The sequence below is a fragment of the Piliocolobus tephrosceles genome, chromosome 9 (genome assembly GCF_002776525.5).
Source record: "Piliocolobus tephrosceles isolate RC106 chromosome 9, ASM277652v3, whole genome shotgun sequence".
NCBI lineage: Eukaryota > Metazoa > Chordata > Mammalia > Primates > Cercopithecidae > Piliocolobus > Piliocolobus tephrosceles.
Window position 1 is genome coordinate 83,112,520 of NC_045442.1, and position 12,231 is coordinate 83,124,750.

The 12,231-nt window shown below is 40.0% G+C and overlaps 2 pseudogenes; both read left to right on the forward strand.

Moving 5' to 3' along the window:
* The first annotated feature begins 2,702 nt into the window (after window positions 1-2,702).
* LOC111551968 lies at window positions 2,703-3,840 on the forward strand (annotated as a pseudogene).
* Window positions 3,841-3,903: 63 nt separating this feature from the next.
* Window positions 3,904-12,231, forward strand: part of LOC113225088 — a 9,213-nt pseudogene continuing 885 nt past the window's right edge.

Genomic DNA, 12,231 nt, shown 5'->3' on the forward strand with positions numbered 1-12,231 from the left:
TACCCTGTTTTTTAAGCATTTTTACAATAAAATGTTGAATTTTATCAAATGCTTTTACAGCATCAATTGACATGATTATATAATTTTTGTCCTTCATTCTGTTGATATGATCACATTGATTTGCATATGTTGAACCATCCTTCCATTCCTGGGATAAATTCCACTTGGTCATTATGAATACTTTTTTAATATGTTGTGGAATTTGTTTGGCTTGTAAATTTTCTTGAGGATTTTTGCCTCAAATTTTCCTTAGGGATATTGGCCTGTAGTTTTCTTTTTTAATGTGTCTTTGGTTTAAGTATCAGCCATTGAAATATTCCTTCCTCCTCTATTTTTGGAATAGTTTGAGTAGGATTGTTATTAGTTCTTCTGTAAATAATTGGTAAAATACGGCAGTGAAGCTATTGCTTTTAGGATTTTCTTTGTTGGTACTTTTTATTAAGGCTTTGATCCCATTATTTGTTACTGGTCGGTTCAGGTTTTGAAGTTCTTTATGGTTCAATCTTGGTAGGTTGTGTGTATCTAGGAATTTGTGTATTTCTTTTAGGTTTTTGTGAGTCTTTTTGGTGAGCTGGTCAGCTTTCTTCTCATGAAAATTACTTAGTTTTCTGCTAAGGGCTACACATTTGACTGCAACTGTTATGGAAGCTGAATAGAAGCAGAGGGTTGATAATTGTGCCTGTTGGTATATGTAGAACTCACTTTAAAATGCTGTTTGGGGAGAATACTGTAGCCTATCCACATGTGTGTCTGTGTGCCCAGTGTCCCTGGGCTCAGGGCTACTGTGGTTTAATTTATCTAAAAGATAAACCTTCCGTTTATTTCTGGCAGTGGAAGGTTTAGTTGTCTGGCTGCATAGGATGAGGGTTCTTAAAGGTGGAGTCCTCCTCAAATGGACTGGCAACTTGATCTTCTGTCCTCCATAGTGAAGTTTCTGTATCATCTTATGTTATTTTCAAAAGCATTTTCCTACCCTTGCCCTTGCATTGGCTGCCTAGTCGTCCACCTTCCCTGCACCTCATAGTTACCTCATGTGCCTTACAGGTACCTTGTGCTGTAATTTCTTCAGGTTTCACAGGGTTCTTTTAGGAGAACAGAAACAGAAGGAGGTAATCTAAATAAACCTGTACCTATTAAATAAATCAAAAACTGATAATCTTCCAAAACAGAAAGCACTTGCCCCAGATGGTTTCACTGGTGAATTTCACCTTTTAAGGAAGAGATGGCACCAACTTTCTTTTTTTTATTTTTATTTTTTGAGATGGAGTCTCACTCTATCACCCAGGCTGGAGTGCAGTGGTGCAATCTCGGCTCGCTACAAGCTCCACCTCCCGGGTTCACGCCATTCTCCTGCCTCAGCCTCCCGAGTAGCTGGGAAGACAGGTGCCCGCCACCATGCCTGGCTAATTTTTTTGTATTTTTTAGTAGAGACAGGATTTCACTGTGTTAGCCAGGATGGTCTCGATCTCCTGACCTCGTGATCCACCTGCCTCGGCTTCCCGAAGTGCTGGGATTACAGGCGTGAACCACCAAACCTGGCCGAGATGGCACCAACTTTCTGCAATCTCTTTCAGAAAATAAAAGTAGAAGGAATATTCCCTAACTCATTCTGTAAGGCTGGCATAACTCTAATACCAAAAGCAGATAAAAAAATTACAAGAAAGGAAAAGCATAGACTAGTCTCTCTTTTAAATAGAGAAGCAAAATTCTCAACAAAATATTGGCAAATTGATAGCTGGGTGTGGGTGGCTCATGCCTGTAATCCCAGCACTCTGGGAGGCCGAGGCAGGTGGATCACCTGAGGTCAGGAGTTCAAGACCAGCCTAGCCCATCTCTACTAAAAATACAGAAATTAGCCCAGCACAGTGGCGGGTGCCTATAATCTCAGCTACTTGAGAGGCTGAGGCAGGAGAATCATTTGAATCTGGGAGGCGGAAGTTGTAGTGAACCAAGATCATACCATTGCACTCTAGCCTGGGTGACAGGGCAAGACTCCATCTCAAAAAAAAAAAAAAAAAAATATATATATATATGTGTGTGTGTGTGTGTGTGTGTATAAATATACAAATTGAATGAACTATTGTATAAAAAGAATTATAAATCACAAGAGAGATTTATTCCAGGTATGTGAAGCTAGTTCAACATTTGAAAATCAATAAATGTAATCCATCATATCAAAGAAGAAGAATCATGTGGTCATATTAATAAATAAAAAGTATGTGATATCCAACACCTATTCATGATGAAAACTCTCAGCAAACTTGGAATAGAGGGGAATTTCCTTAACTTGATAAAGAATAGCTACAACAACCACCCTGCAGCTAACATAATACTTCATGGTGAGAAGCTAGATGCCTTTCCTCTAAGATTTAAAACAAGGAAAGAGTGTTACCCTCACCACTCCTATTTAGTATCATACTGGAAGTTCTAGCAGATGTGATAAGAAAAGAAAATAAAAGGTAAGAAAGAAACAATAGAGATGAGAAAGGAACAAATAAAACTGCCTTTGCTCACAGATGACATGATTGTCTATGCAGAAAATCTCAAAGAATCAACATATACATCATCTCTTCATAACGAAATATATGAAATTTACTGTTTTTCCCTGGGTATTGCCTGGATTGTAAAATGCTTCTCCCCCCTTCTTACCCCAACCTTCTTCCTTGTAGGCTAGAGTTACTTGTTATTGGTAAATAGCCACTATGGAGACTAAAGACCAGAGGAAACACAGAAAGAAATTTTACAGAAAGGAAAACAGTGGGCCCAAAGCTGAAAAGAAAAAGAAGCGGCATCTGCAGGACCTCCAGCTAGGAGATGAAGAAGATGCCCGGAAGAGAAATCCCAAAGCCTTTGCAGTTCAGTCTGCTGTGCGGATGGCTCGATCCTTTCACAGGTATGTTTAGCAACAGTCTGACGCTTCTTCCACTGATTCTTTTTAAATACCAGGAGCCTCTCACAGGTGACATTTGGATGTACGAGTTTAGTCCCGCTCCAAAGGACATGCAGATGCATGCTGTGTGGCTTTCACTAAAACTGAGAAGCCTTCCCATAGAAGCTGCCTTGCCTCCAGCATCTGCACACTGGTTGGTGTTTCTTGCCCAAGATACAAGAATTTATAGAATTTGTTTGTTCCTAAACTTTAAACTGTTTCTGTGGTGATAAGTGTGCTTTCCCCCGGATATGTTTTACAAAGTTGTAATATAAAATACAAAAGTTACAATATTTAATACTAACAGCTTTATTTAGTGAGTCCTTGTGATATTCTTAGCAGTGTACTTTAAACGTTACTCAACTAAATCCTTCCAGCAGCCTTACCAGAGTAGGAATCATTCTTGCTCTCATTTTATGGGTAAGAAAATTGAGGTCAAGAAAACGAGTTACCTCCAATCATATAACTAGTAAGTAGGAGAGCCAAATTTAACTCCAGAGCCTCTGCTCTTGTCTGTTATGACGCACTGCCTCAGTATTTACCTTTTGGTTTTTAAAAAATCCATTAAAATCACTCATAAAGTAGTCAGGTTTAAGGAGTGTTTAATTTTCAACTCTCTATACTATTGAAGTCATCTTGTTACATCTTTATTGAACAGCAATTATTTGGATGGGGGCCAGTAGTTAACAAGTTAATAATTGACAGGTTAATTATATTTACATATTGTTTTGTATTCTCTATGAAATATACTAAAGTATTCATATCTATAAGTCTACTAAAAAAAGTCTACTTATAAGGTTGATGCCTTTCACTCTATTTTGAAAATGAGTTTACTTTTTTTTTAATGACTAGGAGTCAGGATTTGAAGACAAAAAAGCATCATATTCCAGTGGTTGATCAAACTCCACTAGAACCCCCACCAATAGTGGCCATGGTGACGGGGCCTCCAAAGTTGGAAAGAGCACTTTGATATAATGCCTCATTTGGAACTTCACCCGGCAGAAGTTGACCGAGATCAGAGGCCCTGCGACGATCGTGTCAGGTAGAAGATGCCGCCACAGACACAGAGTTGGCGTGACTATTGTCATCTGACGGACATGCGTGTGTTTGTTGTTTTCTTGAGTGGAACATGTTAAATATTTTCATATCATGTTACGTCTCTTATACTTTTACTAAGTTAGTTATAACTTCAGAAAAGGGTAAGTTCCAGAGATAAGGATGTGATACACATCTTATCCTGACTGCTCTATGGCTTTGCCAAGCATGTTTCTTGGATGGGCCTAGCAGGCCTGGGCACTGTGAACACATCATTTAACAGATAGCATGTACCTCCTATGTGCCAGGTGCACATGCTTGCCCTTACGAAGCCACATGCTGGGAAGTGCGTGTTTTCTCTTTTTCCTATGAGAATTTGTCAGCTTTGGGAGATGGTGACCTTTCCAAGTTTGAGGGAAGGTGAAACAAACTTCTAGTGGTAGAATGGCAATGCACACTCTGAAATCTCTTGTTATTGCAATAATATAGTTGGATTGAGACTTTTCTTTATCTTTGGCATAACCATATTTTCTTTTCCATTTTTCGAGACAGAGTCTTACTCTGTAGCACAGGCTGGAGTACAGTGGTGTGATTACAGCTCATTGCAGCCTCAACTTCCTAGTGTCAAGCAATCCTCCTACTTTAGCCTCCTGAGTAGTGTATGCCACCACGCCTGGCTAATTTTTGTTTTTTTTTTCTTTTTGTAGAGATGTGGTTTCCCCATGTGGCACAGGGTGGTCTCAAAATTCCTGGGCTCAAGGGATTCGTCTGCCTTGGCCTCCCAAGGTGCTGGGACTACAGGCGTGAGCCACTGTGCCCAGCCCATATTTTCTTGACCATTTTCTTTTTATGTTAATTCAGACATAGTTATCGTTTTGAATATTCTGTTGCATTATGTTTGAGGAAGTTTTTAGCGATAGTGGGAATACGGGAAGTTTTGATAGAGGTGAAGACACCCGCAGCTGAACAGCAGGATCATGGTTATCATGGAGCCTGTCCAGTCAGAATTTTCCCTGTTTGAGCACTTTTATTCATCTGGGTAGACTTTTGATATTATTTAAATTTAGAACACAGCAAGAAAAACAGGATGGAATTTATTTTATTTTACCAGATTTTGCCTATAAAAATGAACTTCTGGTACACTCCTGTAAACGTATATGGTGTTTTACTGGATGCAGTTAAAAATTAAAGAGTTGATGCTTAAAGTTTTTTCAGGGTCTTTTTAAAGTAAAATTTTCATCTTTTCACTTATAGGTAAAAAGCGCAGACTCAGCATTATTGAATGTGGGTGTGACATTAACATGATGATTGATCTGGCTAAAGCTGCAGATCTGGTAAGTCAGCAGGGGCAGCCTGGGGTGCTGATGGAGACTTACAGCATTGTGATAGGTTATTTACTCTGTGAAGGGAAGAGAGTTTTATGATTATTAAAGGAATCATGGTCATCTTCAGGGATATAGTAGATGTGATTGAACTGATGATGATAATAATAGTCATAAATGTTGTTATATTAGTAATACAAATGGAACGTGCACAATGAAATGTATTCCAAAATCTAAAAGCAAATCACAGGATAGAGAAAATCTTTAATGAACACAGCTAGTAACAGCACATTAACATGCATACATATATACGTACAAATATATCATAGTAAGTACCATTTCTTCTTGGACCCTTCCTGGCACTGTGCTAACTGCTTTCTACAAATTTAGCTTACATAAACCCTTGATACACCCTTCAGGTGAGTAGGTATTATCTGTAGTTTACATAAGATGAAATAGAGCCTCCCAGCAGTTAAGTAACGTGTGTGAAAATGGAACCTTTGTTCCTGATGGTTCTAGAACCTTCATCCTTAATGATAATGCTAAAGTAAGTACATGAATTGCCTGAAGAAGTGGTCAGAGTTTATCAGTAGAAAATCTGGACAGTACTCAGTGTGTGGAAAACATACATGCTCTTGCATTTATGGAAATGATAATGTTCACTATTTCTGATATTTTATTAACTATTTTTTCATTTAGCAAAAATAAAATACAAATTGGCAAAAAAAAAAAAAAAAAAAAAAGAGGTCCGGGTGCGGTGGCCCACAGCTGTAATCCCAGCACTTTAGGAGGCTGAAGTGGGTGGATCACCTGAGGTCGGGAGTTCGAGACCACCCTGACCAACAGGGTGAAACCCCGTCTCTACTAAAAATACAAAATTAGCCAGGTGAGGTGGCACATGCATGTAATCCCAGCTACTTAGGAGGCTGAGGCAGGAGAATTGCTTGAACCTGGGAGGCAGAGATGCGGTGAGCTGAGATCGTGCCATTGCACTCCAGCCTGGGCAACAAGAGCAAAACTCCTTCAAAAAAAAAAAAAAATTAGCAAAAAAATATGCCATATTGATTAGGAAGTGTGGGGTGACAGATACCTTGTTTTTTTCATTTTTATGTATTTTTTGTTTTGTTTTGTTTTAATTGCAGACAGGGTTTCACCATGTTGGCCAGGCTGGTCTTGAACTCCTGACCCTCAGGTGATCCACCCGCCTTAACCTCCCAATGCGCTGGGATTACAGGCTTGAGCCACCACGCCCAGCCTTTTATTTAGTTTTTTTCTAGAGCTACAGATTTTTTCCTTTGGCCCAGGAAGAACCCTAAAATATAAAGTGAAAAGTAATACAGATTTTAAAGTTGTGCCATTGTAATGTCAGAAAACTAAATAACATTCGAATTTTGAACCTGTAATGCTACTATTAGTAAAAATAAGTGTTATTATTAATGTAAAATTGTGTATAAATCATGTGTACTTGAAATAGTTCATAGAAGTCATTTGTTTCTCTTTTATTTAAAATGTAGCAAGTTCCTAATTTTAAAGACATACATAGTAAGAGATGCCTTTACTTTTTTATTTTTCATTATTATGGATATATAATACTTATGGTGTACATGTGGTATTTTGATAGAAGCATATAGTGTGTGATGATCAAATCAGGATAATTAGGATATCCATCACTTCAAACATTTATCATTTCTTTGTTTTAGGAACATTTCAATTTCATTCTTTTAGTCATTCTGAATTATATAATAAATTATAGTCACCCTATTGTACTGTTGGACACTGGAATTTACTCTATCTAACTGTATTTTTGTACCTGTTAACCTTTCCCTCTTTGTCCCCCCACCCCTGCTCCCCTTCCCAGCCTCTTAACCATCATTGAGAGAGATGCTTATGTAAATCTTTTTCAGATTTTCAAAAGGAGCACACACATTTGGTAAAGCACTCTAACTAATACAGGGTACACACAATGCACGTTTTCTCTTTCCTTGCTCTAACCGCTGGTCTCTCAGGGCCCTGCAGAGCAGTATCCTTCCAGATGCATATAAACACACATGCCACCCTTTAAAAACACAAATGGTAGCTTATTTTACACACTCTTCTATGCTTTGCTTTTTTCATGTAATATATCTTGGAGGTATATGATCAGTAAGTACTGTAGGTCTGCCTCCTTTTTTTGAAATATAATATTCCATTCTATGGATGCACCATAATTTATTTAGCCTAGCTTATGTTGATTGCTCTGCTCTGGGTTGTCAAAGCCTCCTGAGTATGGCAGAGACACACACAATGCATAGATTTGGGTGTGTATGTGAGTGTGTGGATTAGGGGAGTAACACTGGCTTAGATGACAAAGATTGGCAGCTGAGGGACTGTTTGCTCCCTGTTCTTTCTGACCCTACAACCAGCTGCTTGCCCCTTGGCACTCTGTGGCATCAGGTGTGGTATGAGGGTATTCTACCTGTTCTTTGAGCTGGTTCAGTGTTGCTGGAGAGCTCTGCTTGCTGCCTTGGTCCGCTGTGGCAGCTGTGCTTTCTTACAAGCCCAACTTCATATATTCTGTGGTTTCAGACTATGGATGTTTCCTAGTTTAATCAAAGATGGGCACTTCTGTTTCCATTTTGTGTTATTTTTAGTTATCTATGGAAATATAGGAATAGAAATATCTTTAATATTAAACCTGGAAGTTTCCAGGAATCAATTCTGAAATTATTTTGCATCTTTGAAGTGTCTTAAATTTAAAAAATTGGTCTTATCTGCTTATATTTTCTTATAGACTACCATTCATCATAATCTTACTGTTTTTTGACTTAATTCTAAACTGGTAGCTATTTAAAAAAATTTCTATGCCAGGCGCAGTGGCTCATGCCTGTAATCCCAGCACCTTGGGAGGCGGAGGCGGGCGGTTCACGAGGTCAGGAGATCGATACCATCTTGGCTAACACGGTGAAACCCCGTCTCTACTAAAAATGCAAAAAAAAAAATTAGCCAGGTGTGGTGGCGGGCACCTGTAGTCCCAGCTACTCGGGAGGCTGAGGCAGGAGAATGGCGTGAACCCGGGAAGCGGAGCTTGCAGTGAGCCAGGATCGGGCCACTGCCTCCAGCCTGGGTGACAGAGCGAGACTCCGTCTCAAAAAAAAAAAAAAAAAAAAAAAAAAATTCTGAGCAATTGAGTTACAGAAATTAACATATAAGATAGAGGTTTCCACTGCATACTTCCCGGCAAAAAACAGATTTTTTTTTTTCTATGAAGAGATTGAAAGAAGAGGTTGATTTTCTGTACCTATTTAATATATTTCATTGATTATCACTTTCTTCCCATTCTTTGGATGTCAGAGACCTGTTATTTGGCTTAAAAATACCTTACAGAAAACTTCGTTTCTTTCAATTAGGATTTCTTAGGTAAGAGCCAGGTTAAACCCAGCCTTTTCTGAGTTACTTCTCATGCATTAGAATTCTTAAAATGGAAGTTTATATCCTAGTGGGCATTGTCTTATGGTTGCCTTTTAGAGCAAGTCAGAGGGTGGTGGTTTCTCTGGGTGATGCCTGTGTAGTCATTTGATTTAGTCTGCAGTGGGACTTTTCTGTCGAGGGCCAGATAGTAAATATTTTCGGCTTTGTGAATCGTATCTTTTGCAGCTACTTAGCCCTGCAGTTGTAGTGCCCAGGCAGCCATAGACAATATGTAAATGAATTAATGTGGCTGTGTTCCAATAAAACTTTAGTTACAAACACAGGTGATGGGCTGGATTTGGCCCGTGGCCAGTTGCCAACCCATAGTGTAGGTGGTCTGTTTTGGTAGTTTCTTTGAGAAATAATGTGTTCTGCTTGTAGGTACTGATGCTTATAGATGCCAGCTTTGGGTCTGAAATGGAAACCTTTGAGTTTCTAAACATCTGTCAAGTACATGGCTTTCCTAAAATTATGGGAGTTCTCACCCACCTCGACTCCTTCAAGCATAATAAGCAACTTAAAAAGACAAGCGATTAAAACACACGTTCTGGGCAGAAGTTTTCCTGGTAGGAAGAGAAATAATTGTTAGATACTGATAGTATAATCCTTTTAAAACAGACTGAAGAGGCGGGCACAGTGGCTCCTGCCTGTAATCCCAGCACTTTGGGAAGCAGAGTTGGGCAGGTCACTTGAGGCCAGGAGTTTGGAGCTCAGGGCAATATGGCCAAACCCCGTCTCTACTAAAAATGCAAAAATTAGTCAGGTGTGGTGGTGCGTGCCTGTAATCCCAGTTACTCTGGAGGCTGAGATGTGAGAATTACTCGAACCTGGGAGGCAGAGGGTGCAATGAGCTGAGATTGTGCCACTGCCCTCCAGCTTGGGTGACAGAGTGAGACTCTGTCTCAAAAAACAAAGAAACAAACAAAAAACTGAAGAGACATTACTTAATGTCTCTCTAGGATTTGCCTCCTGAATTCCCTTTGTGTTTGTGTTCCCAGTCTCTGGAAGGTTTCCCTCAGGAGAGCGCTTATTCTGGGCCTCTTGGTGTATCTCATTTGTCTCTGTACCTGCTGCACCAGGCAGTGTTTGGCTGTTTTGGGGTTAGCACTTAATAGAGTACATCAGAAGTTTCTCCCAGTTACAGGACCAGGCACTGCCCCTTCCTTTCCATACTGCTCTGGTCCATCGGCCACAGAACCGTTTCTGTGCTCAGAGGCCTCACCTCCCTCTCCTCACCATACTTAGATGGATGCCCCTGCTGGGCTGCAGAGCAGTCTGCCTCTGTGGGGTTCTCATAAGTCCTGAAAGAAGCCAGCAAGGCTCTGGAAGCCTCAGGACAGTGGCTTTGCTGGAAGTCTCCCTTCTTAGGATTGCTTCTTGTTTAGAGCTTTTATTTTGTTGCAGTTTTGACAAGAACTTAATTGAAATTTAATTTTTAATATTCCTTTAATGTTTAGGGTGCCAAACTGTTCTACCTTTCTGGAATGATGCATGGAGAATAACAAAACCAAGAAATCCACAATCTGGGCCATTTTATTACAGTTATGAAGTTTAGGCCTTTCACATGGCAGGCTTCTCACCCTTATATCCTGGCAGACAGGTAAAAAGTGATTATAAACTTTTTTCTTCCCAGGCCATATATTTCAAAGCTAAAAAGGCTAGAAAAAGAACAGTGATAGGATTTATTTTGTGCCTGTTTGAATAGTGGGGGTAGAAGTGTAGTTGATGGAAAATGTCTACTTATATCATTGCTTAAAGATGCTGTGCCTTTAGGAGTAAATTAACTATAAGATGTTTAGGAGAATGGGAGGACTTGGAAGCATTTAAGGCTATAGGATGTGGCCCCATCCTACGCTCAGCCTCGGTTTTCAGTGATGCTGCCTTCGTGCCCGGGTGCTTGAGTCCTTCATGTGTGCCTTCAGTTTCCTTCCTTTGTGCTCTTCTTCTTTGTGCTGTGGTTTTCTCAGCCTGGAATACCCTTTCTCCACCTGCCAGAATCCAAGCCACAGTAAAAATCCCAGAGCACAGGCTCACCCTCTTGCAGAAAGGGATTTTCTGAATATGTTCTTTGCTCTTCCCTGACCCCAGGTGGACGTCGTCTCCCTGTCTGGTGTCTTACGGAATGAATGTCCCTGTCTGGTGTCTTACTGAATGTCACTTTCAGCCTAGAGACACAGTTGTGTGCCTGCCCCTTTTCCTCTGCTGGACGGTGAACGGTGCTTCCTTATTTCTGCATTTTCTAGTTTTCTAAACGACATGCTTAGTGGACAAGAGTGTGATGAGTCATTGACACATGAAAGGAGGTATAGGAACTTTTGGCATTCATTTCTGCTGTATGATTGAGTTTATTTTTCTAGGATGGAAGATTTGACAAACCCAGAGGATATCCGAACAAACATCAAATGTGACCGGCAAGTGTCACTTTATGGTTATGTAAGAGGAGCACACTTGAAAAGTAAAAACCAAATTCACATGGCTGGTATTCTCTTGTTGTAGAACATACTAGAATTACACATAAGATTCTTGGGATGGCTTCATTTCTCAGGAAAACTGAAAAATGACCAAACAAGGGAAGATGGCCTTGCTGGAGGTTTTAAAAGTAACCCAGCTATGTGTAGGCCTGCAAAGGTGTTACCGATTCCCCTCTTCTCTGACCTCTTGTCTTGCAGCTTAGAGGGATACTATTGCAGTATGGCATGATGCCCTTTTTTAGGGTCATGGTTTAAGCCCTTGGACTGTCGATCTTTTTTTGTTGTTGGTGGTGGTGACTGACCTCATCAGTCATGCTCTTTAGAAAGCATGCATTTGGATGTTTCTTTTATTATTATTATTATTATTATTATTATTATACTTTAAGTTCTAGGGTACATGTGCACAACGTGCAGGTTTGTTACATATGTATACATGTGCCATGTTGGTGTGCTGCTATCCCTTTCCCCTCCCCCTGTCCCACAACAGGCCCTGGTGTGCGATGGTCCCCACCCTGTGTTCAAGTGTTCTCATTGTTCAATTCCCACCTATGAGTGAGAACATGCAGTGTTTGGTTTTCTGTCCTTGCGATAGTTTGCTGAGAATGATGGTTTCCAGGTTCATCCATGTCCCTACAAAGGACATGAACTCATCCTTTTTTATGGCTCCATAGTATTCCATGGTGTACATGTGCCACATTTTCTTTCTTTCTTTCTTTTTCTGTCTTTCTTTTCTTTTCTTTCTCTTTCTTTCTTTCTTTCTTTCTTTCTTTCTTTCTTTCTTTTTCTTTCTTTCTTTCTCTCTCTCTCTTTCTTTCCTTCCTTCCTTCTTTCCTTCTTTCCCTCTCTTTCTTTCTTTCCTTTCTTTCCCTTTCCTTCCTTCCCTTCCTTCCCTCCTGTCTTCCTTCGTTCCTTCCTTCTTTTCTTTTTCTTTTCTTTTTATCTTCTTTTCTTTTTCTTTTCTTTTTTCTTCTTTTCTTCCTTTCCCTTCCCTTCCCTTCCCTTCCCTTCCCTTCCCTTCCCTTCCCTT